Source organism: Canis aureus, chromosome 2 (assembly GCF_053574225.1).
Source record: "Canis aureus isolate CA01 chromosome 2, VMU_Caureus_v.1.0, whole genome shotgun sequence".
Classification (NCBI taxonomy): domain Eukaryota; kingdom Metazoa; phylum Chordata; class Mammalia; order Carnivora; family Canidae; genus Canis; species Canis aureus.
The window spans coordinates 45,810,627-45,826,473 of NC_135612.1; the positions used below are offsets into that span (position 1 = coordinate 45,810,627).

The following is a 15,847-nucleotide window of genomic DNA, read 5'->3' on the forward strand; positions in this document are numbered from 1 at the left end:
CATGGCTGCCTTTCCTAAATGGGGACAGAGGCGGTATAATGTAGGGCAGGTTTCATGTCACGGGACCTTTATGGAAATCTTGGCTTACTCCCCCTTTGCTATTTGGTTACTTTGTCGATGCAATAGGGATATTGTTGCCAAACAAGCATGGTGACACCATCTTGGCAAAAATCAATACATGTGGTGAATGCTCAACAAATGATGTTGATTAATTTCACTGAGATACCTCAATAATGAGTAATGGTTAATTAACCAGCTTAGGGTTTGAAATTAGACAAATCCTAGAAATCACCCATTCTCCTCCTCTTAAATCTTTTAAGTGGTTAAAAGATTTACTGATGTGAACTACACATTCTGGGTGGTCGTGATGTGTTGATGTAGGTTCATCAATGATAATAAATGGGCCATTCTGACGAGACATGCTGGTAACTGGAGAGACTATCTTTGGCAGGGGTGTGGGTGGGGAGAGGGTAAGGAGGAATCTTTTTCTCAACTTTTCTAGGAGCCTAAAATTGCTCCAAATAATAATAACAATAATAATAATAATAATAATAATAATAAATAATAGTAACTCAATCAAAAAAAAAAAAAAAAGAAAGAATACAGGCAAAAAATAACCCAAAAAACAAACAAAGCAAAACAAAACAAAAAACAAAACTAACACAAGAGTTAGTTTCTTTCTGTGCCTAGAAACACTCAATAATGTTTGCTTTTATTATTTAAAAGTATTGTTTATGAGTAACTGAATTCAAGTCGTGAATCTTTACAAAGGAGAGCCTGAGCACTATTCTGATGATGAGACTTTCACTTACTTTAGGTATTGATGCTTTTTTGTTAATCCCAGTTCTTTTTTTGGGTATCCTATCCTTTCTCTGTCCAGTCTTATGAAAAATAAAGAGGATTTAGTAAAACCTTTAACACTTTCCTTTTTCTGATCATTTTGTTTCACCACCACCCTTTTCTGAGAAGGTCTTGTTTTGTTTTGTTTTAGGTTTCTGTGAAACTCAGTCCATTCTCTCTTCAGCAGAACATATTGGTTCCATATCATCAGAGAGGCTAACACCGCAAAATATACAGCAAGGTTCAGTGCGCATCCCTGAGCTGAGATTTGGGGGAGGACATGTCAGACTGGGAATTCTCAGGTTTTTGCTGGGCCGCTGGGTGTAAGCACCCTCTAATCAGCTCACATAAGGTGTATTGCTATTCAGATAATGTCTTCCACTGCTCAACAAAGGTTGTTGTACTGAGCTGTGATTGTGACAAATGATTTACTATTAGGAACATTCTGTAATTATTGTTCGGTGGGACCGCAGACCGATACATCATTAACATGATAGACGGCCTTTTATATCAGCAAAAATAACTAAATTAATAAAAATGGCTTCATTCCAAACCCTGTCAGAAAGCCAATACTCAGAACAATCAAGTAGCAGTGATACCTGAGAAAGCCATAGTTTATATCCCCCAACAAACCATATTTTATGCATAAGTAATAAAATATTTGTATATATAATCTCTATAATATGGATCTGTGTAACATAACAGATTTTTATAGATATCAGCTCTAAACAAAAATATAGGATATTTAAATGTTTTCTACCAAATGATTTAGATTTAAATTTACGCTTTAATGCAATTGGATTGCACATTTGGAATATTAGAATCTGCCTTATGACAACTTTTCTTTCCATTCTCAAGCCCTGGGGAAGGTTTTAATGACCATCCTGCAGACCAGAATCTTTCCTTCAACTTCCTCTCTTCCCTCCTTACTTTTTTCCTTTCCTTCTTCCTTCTCGTCAATAAACTCCTCATTTATGCTTTCAATTCTTAGCCTCACATTTCTTACTTTTTCACAGAGAATTCAATAATTGAACATTTTATGATGAAAGCAGTTTTTGGGTGCTTAGCAGTTGAGTGTCTGCCTTTGGTTCAGGGTGTGATCGTGGGGTCCCGGGATTGAGTCCCACATCAGGCTCCCTGCATGGAGTCTGCTTCTCCCTCTGCCTCTGAGAGTCTCTGCCTCTCTCTCTGTGTCTCTCATGCATTAAAAAAAAAAAAAAAAAAGGAAAAAAAAAAGCAGTTTTCTTGCCCTGAAAACACGGCAAAGCCTCCAATACTTTAGTCAAAACTGCCTCACTGGTATCTGATTTAGAACCTCTGAAAGGATTGATGACCAAGTAATGATATTTGTAAAGAAAATTAACATGACAGCATTAGTTGAAATTAGCAGATTGTCGAAATTTTTAGCCTCTGCTAACCTTGGAATTTCTGTTGTGCTGTGAGGCTAACATAGATGAAATTCTCTAGAAACTGACTAATTTAGGTAACTGTTGTTGCTGCCACCTTACAGAAAAGGAAACTGAGGTTTAGGATGGTTGGAAACTTGCCAAAGTTCTGTTTCTTTAAGATCTTCACCCATATACTTGGGGTCTATGTTGAAAATCAGGACACACAGGATTTATCATTGAAGAATAGGGCAAGCACTCAATTTTGCCATCTCAAACAAATATTACTCCACAGAAGTAAAATCTACCACTGTGTTTTTCATTTTGCTCATATTGCTGTGATCCTTACACTTAAAAAAAAAGAAACTATTAACCACAATAATTAGTATGATTAACCACAATAATTAGTATGATTAAGCAAGCAAAATATCTTTTAAAATCTAGATTATCTGCTAAAAATTCTAGTATCCTTAAAAATTATGTGCTTTTTTCCAGGGACACCTGGGTGGTCAGTCAGTTAAGCATCTGCCTTAGGCTCAGATCATGATTCCAGGGCCCTGGGATCAGGCCAGGTGTCAGGCTCCCCACTCAGCGGGAGAACCAGCTTCCTTGTCTCCCTTTGCCCCTTCGCCTGCTTGTGCGCTCATGCTCTCTCTCTCTCTCTCTCTCCAATAAATAAATAAAATCTTTAAAAAATATATGTATTTTTCCAGTATGCTTTTAAATGCAAAATACCCTTTGCCTTGCCCTTGCCCTGAATAATCATTGGAGGATGATTACGATGTCTGCCTCACCCTTCATGCATTAGTCAAGTTGCATAAAGTATATACAAGCATGTAGAATGCAGTAATTTGGCAGATAGAGTACAGGAACTATGTAAGTTAATGACTGGGATTAAGAAAGCAAGAGGAAAGAAAAAATATTTCTGAAAATGAAATGAATATAGTCACACTTTATGTTTCAGTGAATATGTATCTAGAATATCATTTTAGATTTAAAGGTGTAACTAAGTTACTTGGACCTACCAGCTGGCCCACGGTTTGAAACTTACAACAGCAGCAAGTGCCTTACTATTCATTTTAATGGAATTTTAACATGTTGAGTTAAAATTAATTAATTAAAAAAAAACTTTTTAAAATCAATCAATTACTTTTTAAAAACACACTAAGGTAAATGCCTAGGAACATAACTATAATGTTTAAAAAAATAAACCCAAAAAATGTGATTAGTTAGACTATTTTCTTGGACCTAAGTTTGCTGAAATTAAAAGTACACTGGCGTTCAAACACACGCATTGTCTCATTATCCTAAAGCAATGAGTCATCCAATCATAGTTCATTGATGGTTTAGAGGAAAGAAAGCCATGTTTCTGGGTACTCTTTTGGAATAGACTTATAGATACAGAATGTGCACTGTAAGTATTCATACAAAAATCTTTAAGATATATCTGAGCAGAAATCACAATTATTTTAGTAGGTTTTAACACTTTACTGCTGATAGTAAATTTCAGTAAAGAGCGACCATTATAATAATGAGGATCTAAAAAGACACCTAAGAAATCAGAAAAGCGATAAAATAGAACTCAGTGGTTTCCTATTCTATTCTGTTCTTTCTTTCCTGCTTTCTGTAGTTCAGTGTATTTGGTCCAAAATCTCTTGTCTAAGATTCTTGAGGTAAATGTATTTTATAATTTAGAACGGTTTGGGTTTGGGAAAGTTACATGGCACATATATCCATATATTATCCATATCACCAGTGATGTTTGGGGTGGCATCATTAACATGACTGCAACAACACACATGAGCACCCACACTCAGTGGGATAAAGACTATGAATACCCCATATCAGTTTGGGTCATATTTTGCTACATATGATTTAAAGTCAATTTATATTGGCTGATATAGTGATCCCTCTGCCAAAAAAAAATATAAACACATGTTGATATCTTAGATTAAGACTCAGATTTGCAAATGAGGGATTGTGGATCTATACACCCCAACTCTGAGCCTCGTGTTAATTTAAATACATTCTAAATTAACTTTTGCACATTTTTTAAAGATCTTATATTTTAGAGCTGTTTTTTTGGGGGGTTCACAGCAAGATTGAGTGGAAGGTACAGAGATTTTCCATCAGGACCCTAGACCCCCACATATGCCTGGCCTCCCTCATTACCTGAATGTTTACCAGAATGGTACAAGTTGTCACAAGTGATGAACATAAGTTGACAAGTCATTATTACCCCTACTCAAAGTGCATAGTTTACATTCGAGTTCAGATGAGTATTTGTTGTCATTATACATTTGTCCTTCTGCATCTTTTTGCAGGGCTTTTCCACTCTTGATTGTAGCTTAAGAAAATATGTATCACCATTTAGTAGATGCTCCATAAAATCCCCTTTATTCATTGAGTAATAAATATTCAAGAAAATAAACCTTTTAGAAGGACACTCTTGTTACTTCGTTCTTTTTTTCTTAAGATTATATTTATTTATTCATGAGAGACACAGAGAGAGAGGCAGAGACATAGGCAGAGGGAGAAGTAGGCTCCCCATAGGGAGCCTGATGTGGGACTGGATCCCAGGATCCTGGGATCACATCCTGAGCCAAAGGCAGACGCTCAACCACTGAGCTACCCAGATGCTACCCTGTTATGTCATTCTTGTATGGAAACTTTGAATGATCTAATGCTTCAAACTGTCACTCCCATAACTATTTTCAGAAGCATTCATGCCTTGTGGAAAAGGTGCAAACATAGTCCATAATTTCCTATAAACAAGACATTTTATTAAATAAACACACAGTTTTAAAGCAAGATCCAAATCTAAAAAGATTTGGAAAAATCTTGTTATGGTAGGCTCTGTTCTTCAAATTCTTACTGTGTAAGTGAAAGCAGAGTCCGAGGCTGGTTGTAATGGGAAACATGGTCCAGAACTGTAGCTCAAAGACACTTAGGTGATATTAGAAGTCATCTTAATTCTGAAAGCAAAGAAAAAAATAATAATCCAGTCAAGTATCGGGCAAGGTGAGGGGAGGCATGCGGGCAAAGGACCCAGAGCGACCTTCTCCAGGTCCACAGGGAGAGAATCCGTAATTGTTTTTATGGCTAAAGCTTGATTGAGACCTATTTTAAACCTCGTCTTTTCTGCTTTGGCCTTCTCTTCAAGGAAGACAAATGTCCTTGAAAAGGAGTCTTAAAAATATGATTCACAGACTTGGGAAGAATGACAGGATGCAGACAGCCTAGAGCAGTGTCTTTCCCCAGAGGAGTTCACATTTCCTTCCTCTTAATCTGAGTGAACCATTAAAAAGTTAGTTAGTTCCCTGGAGGCCCTTCCCAAGGAATCTCCTAAAAGGAAAATACCCTGCACTGGTAAGGTAATTTACCTAGGCAGGCTTTAAAAAGTGAAGTTCCAGTTCAGAGATAACCAATGACTTCACAGGGGCTGTTGTCTTGCATCTTTTCAGGATTCTCCCCGAAGTTAGGTAGCAGACCAGAGGTGGGCAGAACAAATACACAACTACTCTTGTGAACACTTTCTTTCTTTATTCTCATAAGCAGTGAAGTCCCAAATAGGACACTTTCGTTGCTGTTAAGATGTCAAAGTGGAAACACGCGATCAATTGATTATTCCTGAAAATAGGCTTCTGGTGAAGCCAACCACATAGGGTTTCTATTCTGAGAATGTTTTTAATTATTTTATCTAGTGGGAAAACTCTTTGCTCAGGGAGAGGGATGTGGGAGGGGAGCAGAATTCTGTGTTCAGGACCTTAGGGAGTTCTGTGGTAACTCAGTGTCTAAGGTCTTCGGGAAGCCGGATTTAAGAGTTGATTCCCTTTTATGGCAAAATCCCTTATGAATTTGCCTTTTTAAAGTCCACTGGAAAGGGAGCATGGCTATGGGGAGCTGTGAATATTTGCAAAGCAGCTTGGTTTCCCATCCCTGGCAATTCTGTCTCCTCTCCCCCACCCTGTCAAGGCTCTTACCCCCTTTTTGAGTAAATGATAGAGCAGGAAAGAATGAATGAGGACTTTGGAGCATATCAATTCCTAGCAACCAACTAATTTCTTTGCTAACGTTTTGTAGGTGACAGATACGGAGTTGACCACTGCGTGACATTTATTAGGCATTTCTGTAAGTCGTAGATCCAGACTCACATAAGAAGGAATTTTACTGATGGCCGTGAGAACTCAGTCCCTGTGGTATTGCTCAAATAGTATCAGGACACGCATTCAACGTTTACACACTCTTTCGGCTGATTACTTTAAAGTTCTCTCTGCAGAAAATGGAGAGGAACTATAAACAGTAATGTAAAGAAATTAAAACACTGATGCTGGCCCATGTAAGTCAGATTTTCTGACATACCAAAAACACAGACTAATCAGGGAGGAGGCTGGGCAAGAGAAGAAAGCATGTTCTCATACTTCCATTTTCTGAAACTAGGAAGGACTGGAGTCTGAAACGCTGTCGGATTAAAACAACAACCACAACAAACAGGATCTTGTTTTCCTCAAGGTGCTTAAAGTTTCTGAGCTATAGGCCTGGGTTCTGCTACTCTACTTTATTAAAAACCAAATCAGGCAAGTAAAATGTTTTGGGAATGCTGAGATTTGCATCTTTCTAATTGAAGCAAACCCTTTAGTAGGTGAAACAGAAGGAAAATGGTGGGAAAATGGAAGTTTCTATTTATCAAATAGTCACATCTAAATTATCTGATTATAACCCAAAATTAGGAGCGATATTTTAAAGCTACCCTTGTATTGCCTAATTTGACATTAAAAAAAATAGGAAAACCACCCCCTTTTGATAACTAATTTGTCCCATTATTTCTTGTTCTATGAACTATGAAAAAGAGCTAAGAAAAATCTCTCTCCTTTTGTTTTTTTCTTTTCATAAAACTCAATTTGCAGGCCTGCATATATTATTCACATTTTTCTTGTGTGCTTCCTTCTGTATTTTTTGGCTGCACTGGTGGAATTTCTGTGATAAGAGGACCACCAATCCAGTGTGCATGGTGTGGGGTTGGCCACAGTTGAGTGGGCCCCACTGGGGCTCTGAGGGAGAGGGCCAGGAATTCACAGGGCTTGATTACTGCGAGAGCTTATTCTGCTTTTAAGTTAACTATGCTCTTCCTGGTAAATCAGCCCCTAAACCTTGGAGTCTTAACACCAACTCAATGATTGAGCAGACTTTCTGTAAAAAAAAGAAGCCCTGGCCATTTGTACATGACATTTCTCTAAGCTCGCTTGCAAGTGAAATGACAAAGATTCAAGGGGAAGCAAGGTTCATTATGTGAACTACATTTAGGGCTTTGACAAATTTCAAATCAGCTATAGTGAAACACGCAAACACAAGTAAAAGTGTCTTCATTCATAAAGGATGACCACTTTGAGTTTAAAGCTTTTCATTTTGTGCTAATGTCTGTCCACCATGAATATTTTCTTAAAAAAAAAAAAAGAAAAAAAAAAGACGTCAGGATTCTTTCAATTCTGATTTTTAAAATGTCCTATCTGTGATCCAACTTAATTTAGTAACTATTTATGGACCACATAAGCCATTAAATTGTTGGGTACAATTACATAGTAGTGGTACTATGAGGATAAAAAAGATAATATTGGTGTTTAGTCAAATGGCTCTAAAAGTTAGTAACCGATATTGTATTCTTCCTTTAATATAGTTATAAGTATTTCCTTCTTGGTAGATTTCATTTCATTACTGTGACTGGTTTTTTATCTCTCATTTCCTTGCCCTTGGATATGTGAGTTTGTCATATGACTAAAGCCAAAGAGTCTATTTGCTTGTCCTTTGACTTAGGGTTACTCATGCGGGGCTCAATCTCAAGACCATGAATTCATGACCTGAGCCAAAACCAAAAGTACAACGCAACTGCCTGAGCCACCCAGGACCCCCAAAGCCACAGCATTGTAGAGTAGTTTGTTGTACAGCAGTAGTTATCTGATACAATACAATTCAATTGTTCATTCACTAATTCATCCTCAAACATCAGTTGGATACCTAACAGGCTAATATTCTGTGGCCACAGCCTGAGATACACAGTACAAACTTCCAGTGGAGAGAGATAAATGGAGCAGTAAATGAAATAGACATGCAAAGTGCTGACATAAAAGCATGCATGATGTGCTGTGGTGAATCCTTAATAGAGTGCCATACCAAAAGCATTCTGGAAGAGAAAGGATAGAGCCTAGAAAAATTGTAAAGAGTATGGAGGGATTAAGAAGACTAACTAATGTTGGATTTTGAAAGGGAGAAGTACAGAAAGGCTTTCTAGGCACAGAAAGCCAAACAGCATTTGCGAATGTCCCATTGAAGATAAAAGAGCCGGGTGCCTTGAGAGCAAAGCAAGAAATTAACCATAGGCAGGAAATGTGCCTCACATTTTCTTAAATTCCACATGGTTCTAGCATAGGGAAGTCAGCTATGCTTCAAGAATGGCTTGGCAGTATTATTGGTCACTGTCTTGAGTGGAACCTAGAGATAATGTTTAAAGAGAGTCCCTTAACATTGCTCAGCTCTATCTAAATTCAGACCTAACTTCTTGAGAATGTCAGACTAACACAGGAAGCCTTTTGATTACTTGTGGTGTTTTTCTCTTCACTTCCTGCTTTAATCTTATAGCACAGGGACCAAACTATTCTAAAGGGAACTACATCCTTGGTATTTTTGGCATGTCTCTTACCAGGAAACTGGTGGAAGTGTCAGAGCTACCCTTTTCAAGAGATTTCCACTTCAACCAAGGGGGGTTGCATCCACTTCCTAACCATTCAAAGCTTTAGCCATTTGTGGTTTACTCATGTTCTCTAGCATGAAGACTTGTTGAGAAAAAAGTCAGGAAGTCCTTAAAGATCCCACAATCATGTTTTCCTAACTGTCAAGTTATGACCCTGCCATTTGTATGAAAGGGTTGTAGAAGTAGAGAGATATAGAAAATTAGTATATCCTGATTGGAAGGATACTTTGAGGTCATTTATGCCTAGTGCTCCCCATTTACCAAGTTAGAAGGGGCTGGAAAAAAATTGGGTCAAGGTCTTATTAATTAAAGACAAAATTAGTTCTCAGGCTACTTACTTGGTACCACACCCCGTTGCATTCTTGACTTATATACTGCTCATATTTTCTAGAATTCTAAACTTGAACTAGAGACCACGCTTCTAAAGAGAGAAACAAAAATGTTTCCAGTGTCTTGAAACAAGAAAGAACAAGTCAAAAGAGAAAATGGTATCAAGAATTTGAAACAGAGCTGAAAGAAAGTGCTTGGCAGGTATGGTGACTATTTTATAGTGCTAAAACTATTCGTAAACTTAAGAGGCATGTGTAGGCAGTAAGAAAAGGGCCAAGAAAGGAAGAGGAGGAAAGAAGACACTACATCTTTAAATTAAATTGAATGTTCTGTGACTTTAAATGAAAGCTCTTCTGTTGTTGGGCAAATAAATTTAAACCACTTAACATGGCAGAGAAGGTCAGGCAAGCTTATTATAGTGATCATAGCGTTACAGCTATTGCGATTGACCGCTGCTCTCTGGAATCACCAATAATCAGAGACCGCAAGCTGTGTTTGCAGAGAAAGGTCATCATTCATTTTTTTCAAAGCATTAATATCTTTTGTTTGTTTGGCTCAACATGAAACAGGAATCGATAGAGGTAATTCACAGAGCAATTAGCCCCTCATCTGTCAAACGGCATCTGGGTGTATTTAACAAAAAGACCTTTGGAAAGGTTTAAAAAGGAAGAAAGTGCCTGTACGATCAACAATTTATATTTTCTACATGACATGTTGTGTATGTATCTGTGAAAAGGGGGGCCTTGGGACTAAGAAAATATACATAAAGCATGCTATAAATCTACACTTCAATGTTATGGTGTCTCAGTGTAGAGATACACCAAAAAAAAAAAAAAAAAAAAAAAAAAGCTCGGATTACATTCTTGCCTGGTTCCCATGAAGACAGTACATAGCGTTTGGGGTCTTTCTATCATGGACGGTCACAGTCCTAGAACGTAGATTTCTCATAAAAGAAGACCTCAAGGAAAAACTTATTATGGGCAATGTAACAAATTGGAGAGGTTCGACCATCAGGAACAAATGCCCACTTTTTGGTATCAGAGCCTACTTTTGTGCTGGGCTAGAGGTCTCCTTCTCCTGAGACTGTCCAAGGCCATGCTGTGTGACTCACTGCATGGACACATCTCCCACCCAGCCCAACACTAGCCACACCACTCTTAAGTTGCCCCTGTCTTCACATCTAGTTTATTTGTATTAAAATAAGAAGTGAAAAAGTGAAATGCAAGATTAATATAAAAGAGTCTAGAACTTAAAAAAAAATGAATTCTGTTCTGGATCTATATTTCTTTACTGAATTTCAAATGTATGTACTATGAGATTTGTAGAGTTAGTATCAAAGAGGTATAGGCTTTAAAAAAATCATCTTAGGGACTTGTCTACACATTTACATATATGCTATTACTCTCAGCAGGACCAGATGTATTTCAGGAATGTGGTATTTTCTTTTAAATTTTCTGGCTCAAAAAAAAATTTCTGGCTCTTCTTATTTTTTCTTGACTTTTCTTTCTGTCTTTTTCTTTTCTTTTTTTTTTTTCCTGCCCTCACTCCACTTTTTAAAAAATTTTGGTCTTTACTCAGTCCATAAGATCATGGCCAAAAAAGAAGTCATGAGGTAAAAAAGGAAGTCACAAAAATTTTGCTTATTTTGTGACTTGAGATAACACATTTTTCGGTTTAGATTTTAGCTTCATTCTGAATATCCAAACATTTTAACAGGTTGCCTGTCCATCTCTAAGGCTTTTTCAGATTAATTATGAATGTCTTATCTGGAAATTATGTTATATAGTTAAGTGAAAAGCAAGAGACTCCACTGAACTCTGAGTATAATAATGACTGTAAAAAAATACCATAGCAAAGATAGAAAGGAAGCAATTCTTAACTAATGCTTTTGGGTGGAGGTCATTTTTATTTAACTTGAAATTTCGATATTTTCAAAATTTTGTATCATAAACACAATACTATTTTAATCGGAAAAAGTAAAGCATTACTTACATTTAATACAGTAACACAAACAAGGCAATCATGTCTTTGCAAAGCCGTTATGTTCCATACTGACCTCAGATAACCAGAATTTTACTTTTTGTAAACACTGTCAAGCACTCTTATAGAATTTGTTTCATGGCTAGAACTAATATGAGTTCTTAGAGCCTCAAGAAATTGTACAGAGCATGTACAAGTCCAATCACTACAAGATTGAAGTTGAGGGCAGTGTAGCTCGTGGCACATCTACATTTCTCAAATAATGAAATCCTGTTATAAAAGAATTTCATTGTCAAGTACTTGAGTACATCTTATTTTCCTGGCTGTGGAATTTAATTCTGGAGGCATTGTGACACAGTGTTTCCTTCCTCCTACCTCCCAACTTTTTGTTATTTTTTCTGTTCATGTGAGCTATGTTAGAAGTTTCCATACATTCAATACACGGCTTCCTTTAATTAGAAAGGTTCTCTGTAACTCATAGATACTGGCTAATAATCATTTTCCACACTTCCAGTTACTAAAACAAACATCACAGTCAGCAGTTGCCTAGGGTCTATTTTGCTCTCATGTAAATACTATATTACACTTCAACAATAATCCAAATCATTCCACTGTCCAAATGGTTATTCACAAGCAGAGGTCATTATTTCCTTGTTAGACTATGTTAAGGGTGGGTCTGGCTTCCATGGGCTTTGCACATTCTTCTGATTTGTAAATCAAACCTGAGTTAGAAAGATGGACTGCCACCTCCTCCTGGCTCTGCTTAGTGTCACAGGGGTACAGTTCATCAGACAAACACCTCATAAGCATCAGTTCTGGCTGCCTTCCAGGGAAAACCATGTCATGCCATTGAATAACACTTAGGACCCAATCTTTCATCCTCCTCCTCCATAACTAAATAAATTGGGTAAAGGTCTTGCCCTGTCTCAAGATAACAAGAAGTTTAAAGAACTTACTAGTGTTTCATGTTGCAGACACTAAGCTTTAGAGAAGTGAACAAAAACAAGATGGCGGCTTTCCTGAAGTTCAAAGGCAGCTCTGATAGCAAATGAATACTGATGGGCACAAATAATATTGCTAAAAGAAACAGGGAAGGGGATCTGGACTGAGGGAGAAAAGAGAATGAGCCTGGACTTTTCTAATGCTCTCCTACTCAAAACCTAATCATCTAGGGCCAGAGCTGCAAACTTTTTCTCTAGAAGACCAGATGGTAAATAGGGGTTTGCTTTAGGGGTTATATCATGTCTGTAGCAGTTACTCGGTTGGCTTTTGTTGTGTGGAACCGCCACTGAGATATGCAAACAGATGAGTATTGTCCATGTTTCAATAAAACTTTATTATGGGGACACCTGGGTGGCTCAGCAGTTGAGCGTCTGTCTTGGGCTCAGGTCGTGATCCCAGGATCCAGGATCAATTCCCACATCCAACTCCCTGTGGGGAGCCTGCTTTTCCTTCTGCCTATGTCTCTTCTCTCTCTGTGTGTCTCTCATGAATAAATAAATAAATCTTTAAAAAATTAAACTTTATTATGGACAGTGAAATATGAATTTCCTATAATTTTTATGTGCCAGAAAATATCATTCTTCTTTAGATTTTTTTCCAACTACTTCAAATGCAAAAATTAAACCAAATTAAGCATTCTTGGCTCACAAGGGATAGAAAAGCAGCTATTGGATTGGAATTGGCCTTTGGGTCATAGTTTGCCTACACCTTGTTCTAGAATTCAAACTCCTACTACACGTTAGTGAATCGAAACTTACAAAATGACAGGTCAACTGCCTACCCTCTGTTCTAGAGTTCAAAGTTTTAGTTCAAGTTTGTGAGTCAGCTCTTACAGAATGATAGGTAGACTTGTTTACCATTTAACTATCATCTCCTGTGAGGAAGGGTGTTTTTCTTTAACTTGAATCTTATTTTTTGTTATTTCAGAAAAAGCTCATTAAACTTTTAAAAATCACTGAATTTAGAAGAGGATCTTAATTATTATTGGGGTTGGAGTGGGATGGGGGATAGGTAGAACCAAACCAAGCTGTGTAAAATCATGTCTTTCTTTGGTGACAAAGGAAAATGTTCCCCTTCTGATATAAGTGAAAGCAAATCAGAGTGCAAAAGTCTACATTTATCTGTATATGTATTTTATATAACAGAAAGATATAAATTAAAATGTCAGCATTATGGGGCAGTGGGGCTAATACTTCATGTTTTTTTTTTCTACTTTCTAAATATTTCGCAAAGTGTATACTGCTTTTATAAATAGAAAATACTACAACATTATAAGAATATCCTTTACTTCCAACTTTTAAAGTATTTCTATGGACAGATCTCTGCCCCACTACAGCAATCTTGGATGAAGAATCATGAAATATGTTGCATGATCCATTGACTGCTGTACAGCTTTGTGATAGCATCGAAGATAACCTCCAAGGAGCTCATAAAAATAATTACCTGAAAGTTAGACAAATTCAGCATTTTTGTGACATGCAAATAAAGAAAAAGAAGGAAGAAACATGAGATAACACAAGAAAGATTTCATAAAAGGGACAGAGATAACTATATGTAAGAAGGAATAATGGATGTTACTAAGTTCTGTAAAATTTTGGCAGGTCAATAGAACTGAATGAGAGAGAGCCAACAAACCTCCCTCACTTGTTATTCAAAAGAGGAACAAAGCACTAATTACTCTCTGGCATTAAAATCTTATTTATATTTATGACCAAAACTTTCTTAAAAGCTTGTCTTCCTTTTCATTTGTAAGTTTCCTGAAAAAAAAAAAAAAAAAAGTGGCCAAGGCCAATTAAACTCTCATTCATGGGGACAATGAAATAGAGATTCTTCCTGGCATCATTTAGAGCAGTTTTATTTCAACTTTTTGAATAAAGTGGATCTCAATCCACAGCTCAACACATGACTCCTACCTCTGTATTTATTCCTATTACATTCTAGACACCACCAGAAAGAGGTTAATGTAGTTTGATTTCTCTTTATTTTTTTTATTTTATTTTTTATATTTTTTTCCTTTTATTTTTTAATTTTTATTTATTTATGATAATCACAGAGAGAGAGAGAAAGAGAGAGAGAGAGGCAGAGACACAGGCAGAGGGAGAAGCAGGCTCCATGCACCGAGAGCCCGACGTGGGATTCGATCCCAGGTCTCCAGGATCACGCCCTGGGCCAAAGGCAAGCGCCAAACTGCTGCGCCACCCAGGGATCCCTGATTTCTCTTTATTAAAAAAAAATTAAAGAGACTGTGAAAGCATCTCTGAAAAAAGTATTATTTTAAAGGTTTATTATTAGTGACTGATTTTAAATGACCAAGTTTTTTGTTTTTTAATTCATGAGAGACACAAAGAGAGAGTCAGAGACATAGGCAGAAGGAGAAGCAGGCTCTCTGTGGGGAGCCTGATGCAGGACTCCATCCCAGGACCCCGGGATCCTGACCTGAGCTGAAGGCAGATGCTCAACTACTGAACCATCCAGGCATCCCAATGGCCAAGCTTCAAAACAGCTTTATTTATGTCCTCAATGATTGGAGGACAAGCAGGAATATGAGAATAAAAGAACTAGTGGCTTCTCACACCTAAAATAAAGGCATTTTGGCCAAAAAGCTTGAGATTTAATTGTTAGATTTGACATCAAAAATTTTTGACTGAAAATACCAATAGAAATATATCTGAGAGAGATATTGAGTGTCTCTGCTTCTCTCTCTTTTTCTGCTTCTGTCCCATAGAAACCTAGTTCCCAAGTAATCTACTTGACTGACGGAATTGCAAGGGAGAAGAAATTATAGCTGTAGGACCCAACTACTTTACTTCACCTTATCAAATGCACTCACCAATTTATGTTCTTAGCACTTTTCCACAGTCTGACAAGAGTCAGGACTATTCTGGGGCTCTTGTCTCTGGGGATGGTGAGGACATTCTATCTTGACAACTCCAATCCAGCCACCAGGCACCACCCACAGGCCACTGATAGCTTTTCAACTTGTTCTAGGTGAGGAGGAAGCATGCAGACTTCAGTTGTCACCACTCCGTATTATAACTCATAAATTTACCTTCACATTCAAAACTCAACTCAAAAAGATTCAGCTTTTCATTATAAACTGCTGATTGAACGCTTGTAATAAATTATTGTCATGGATTCTATGGGTGTGGGGGTGCTGCTCTGATTTTTGATGGGGACTTCACTAAGTGCAGGAAGTTGCCTGTAAGTGGAGACTTGTACAGAAAACGTACTTAAGAGATTGGTATCATAGCTGCTCAGAAAGAGTCACAGAAGGCTTTGGGAAGGACTCAAATGGAGATTGAGATTTAAAGGATTGGTAAATCTGAGTGGGTACAGAGAGGAGGAGGGGCAAAAGAAAGTAATGACTCATGTTACTAACCCATGTATGGTGCCCCAGAGCCTGTGTTGGTTGCTGTACACACACTCCCTCTTGCTTCTCATCAGGAAACTGAGGCTCAGAGAAAGTAGAGTTCTCCTAAGATTGGACAGCTAAGAAATATGGAGGAATTGATTTAAGCTCAGATCTGCCTCTTTCTGAAGCTTATGTCTTTTTCAATGCAGTGAA

At 37.4% G+C, this 15,847-nt stretch overlaps 1 long non-coding RNA gene across 2 annotated transcripts in view; it reads right to left on the bottom strand.

The window, feature by feature from the left end:
* Nucleotides 1–4,834: 4,834 nt before the first annotated feature.
* Nucleotides 4,835–15,847, bottom strand: part of LOC144297139 (uncharacterized) — a 123,596-nt gene continuing 112,583 nt past the window's right edge. For both annotated transcript variants that reach the window (XR_013364227.1, XR_013364226.1), the window contains one exon: nucleotides 4,835–5,200. This is a non-coding gene — a long non-coding RNA (uncharacterized LOC144297139). The remainder of the gene's footprint in view (nucleotides 5,201–15,847) is intronic.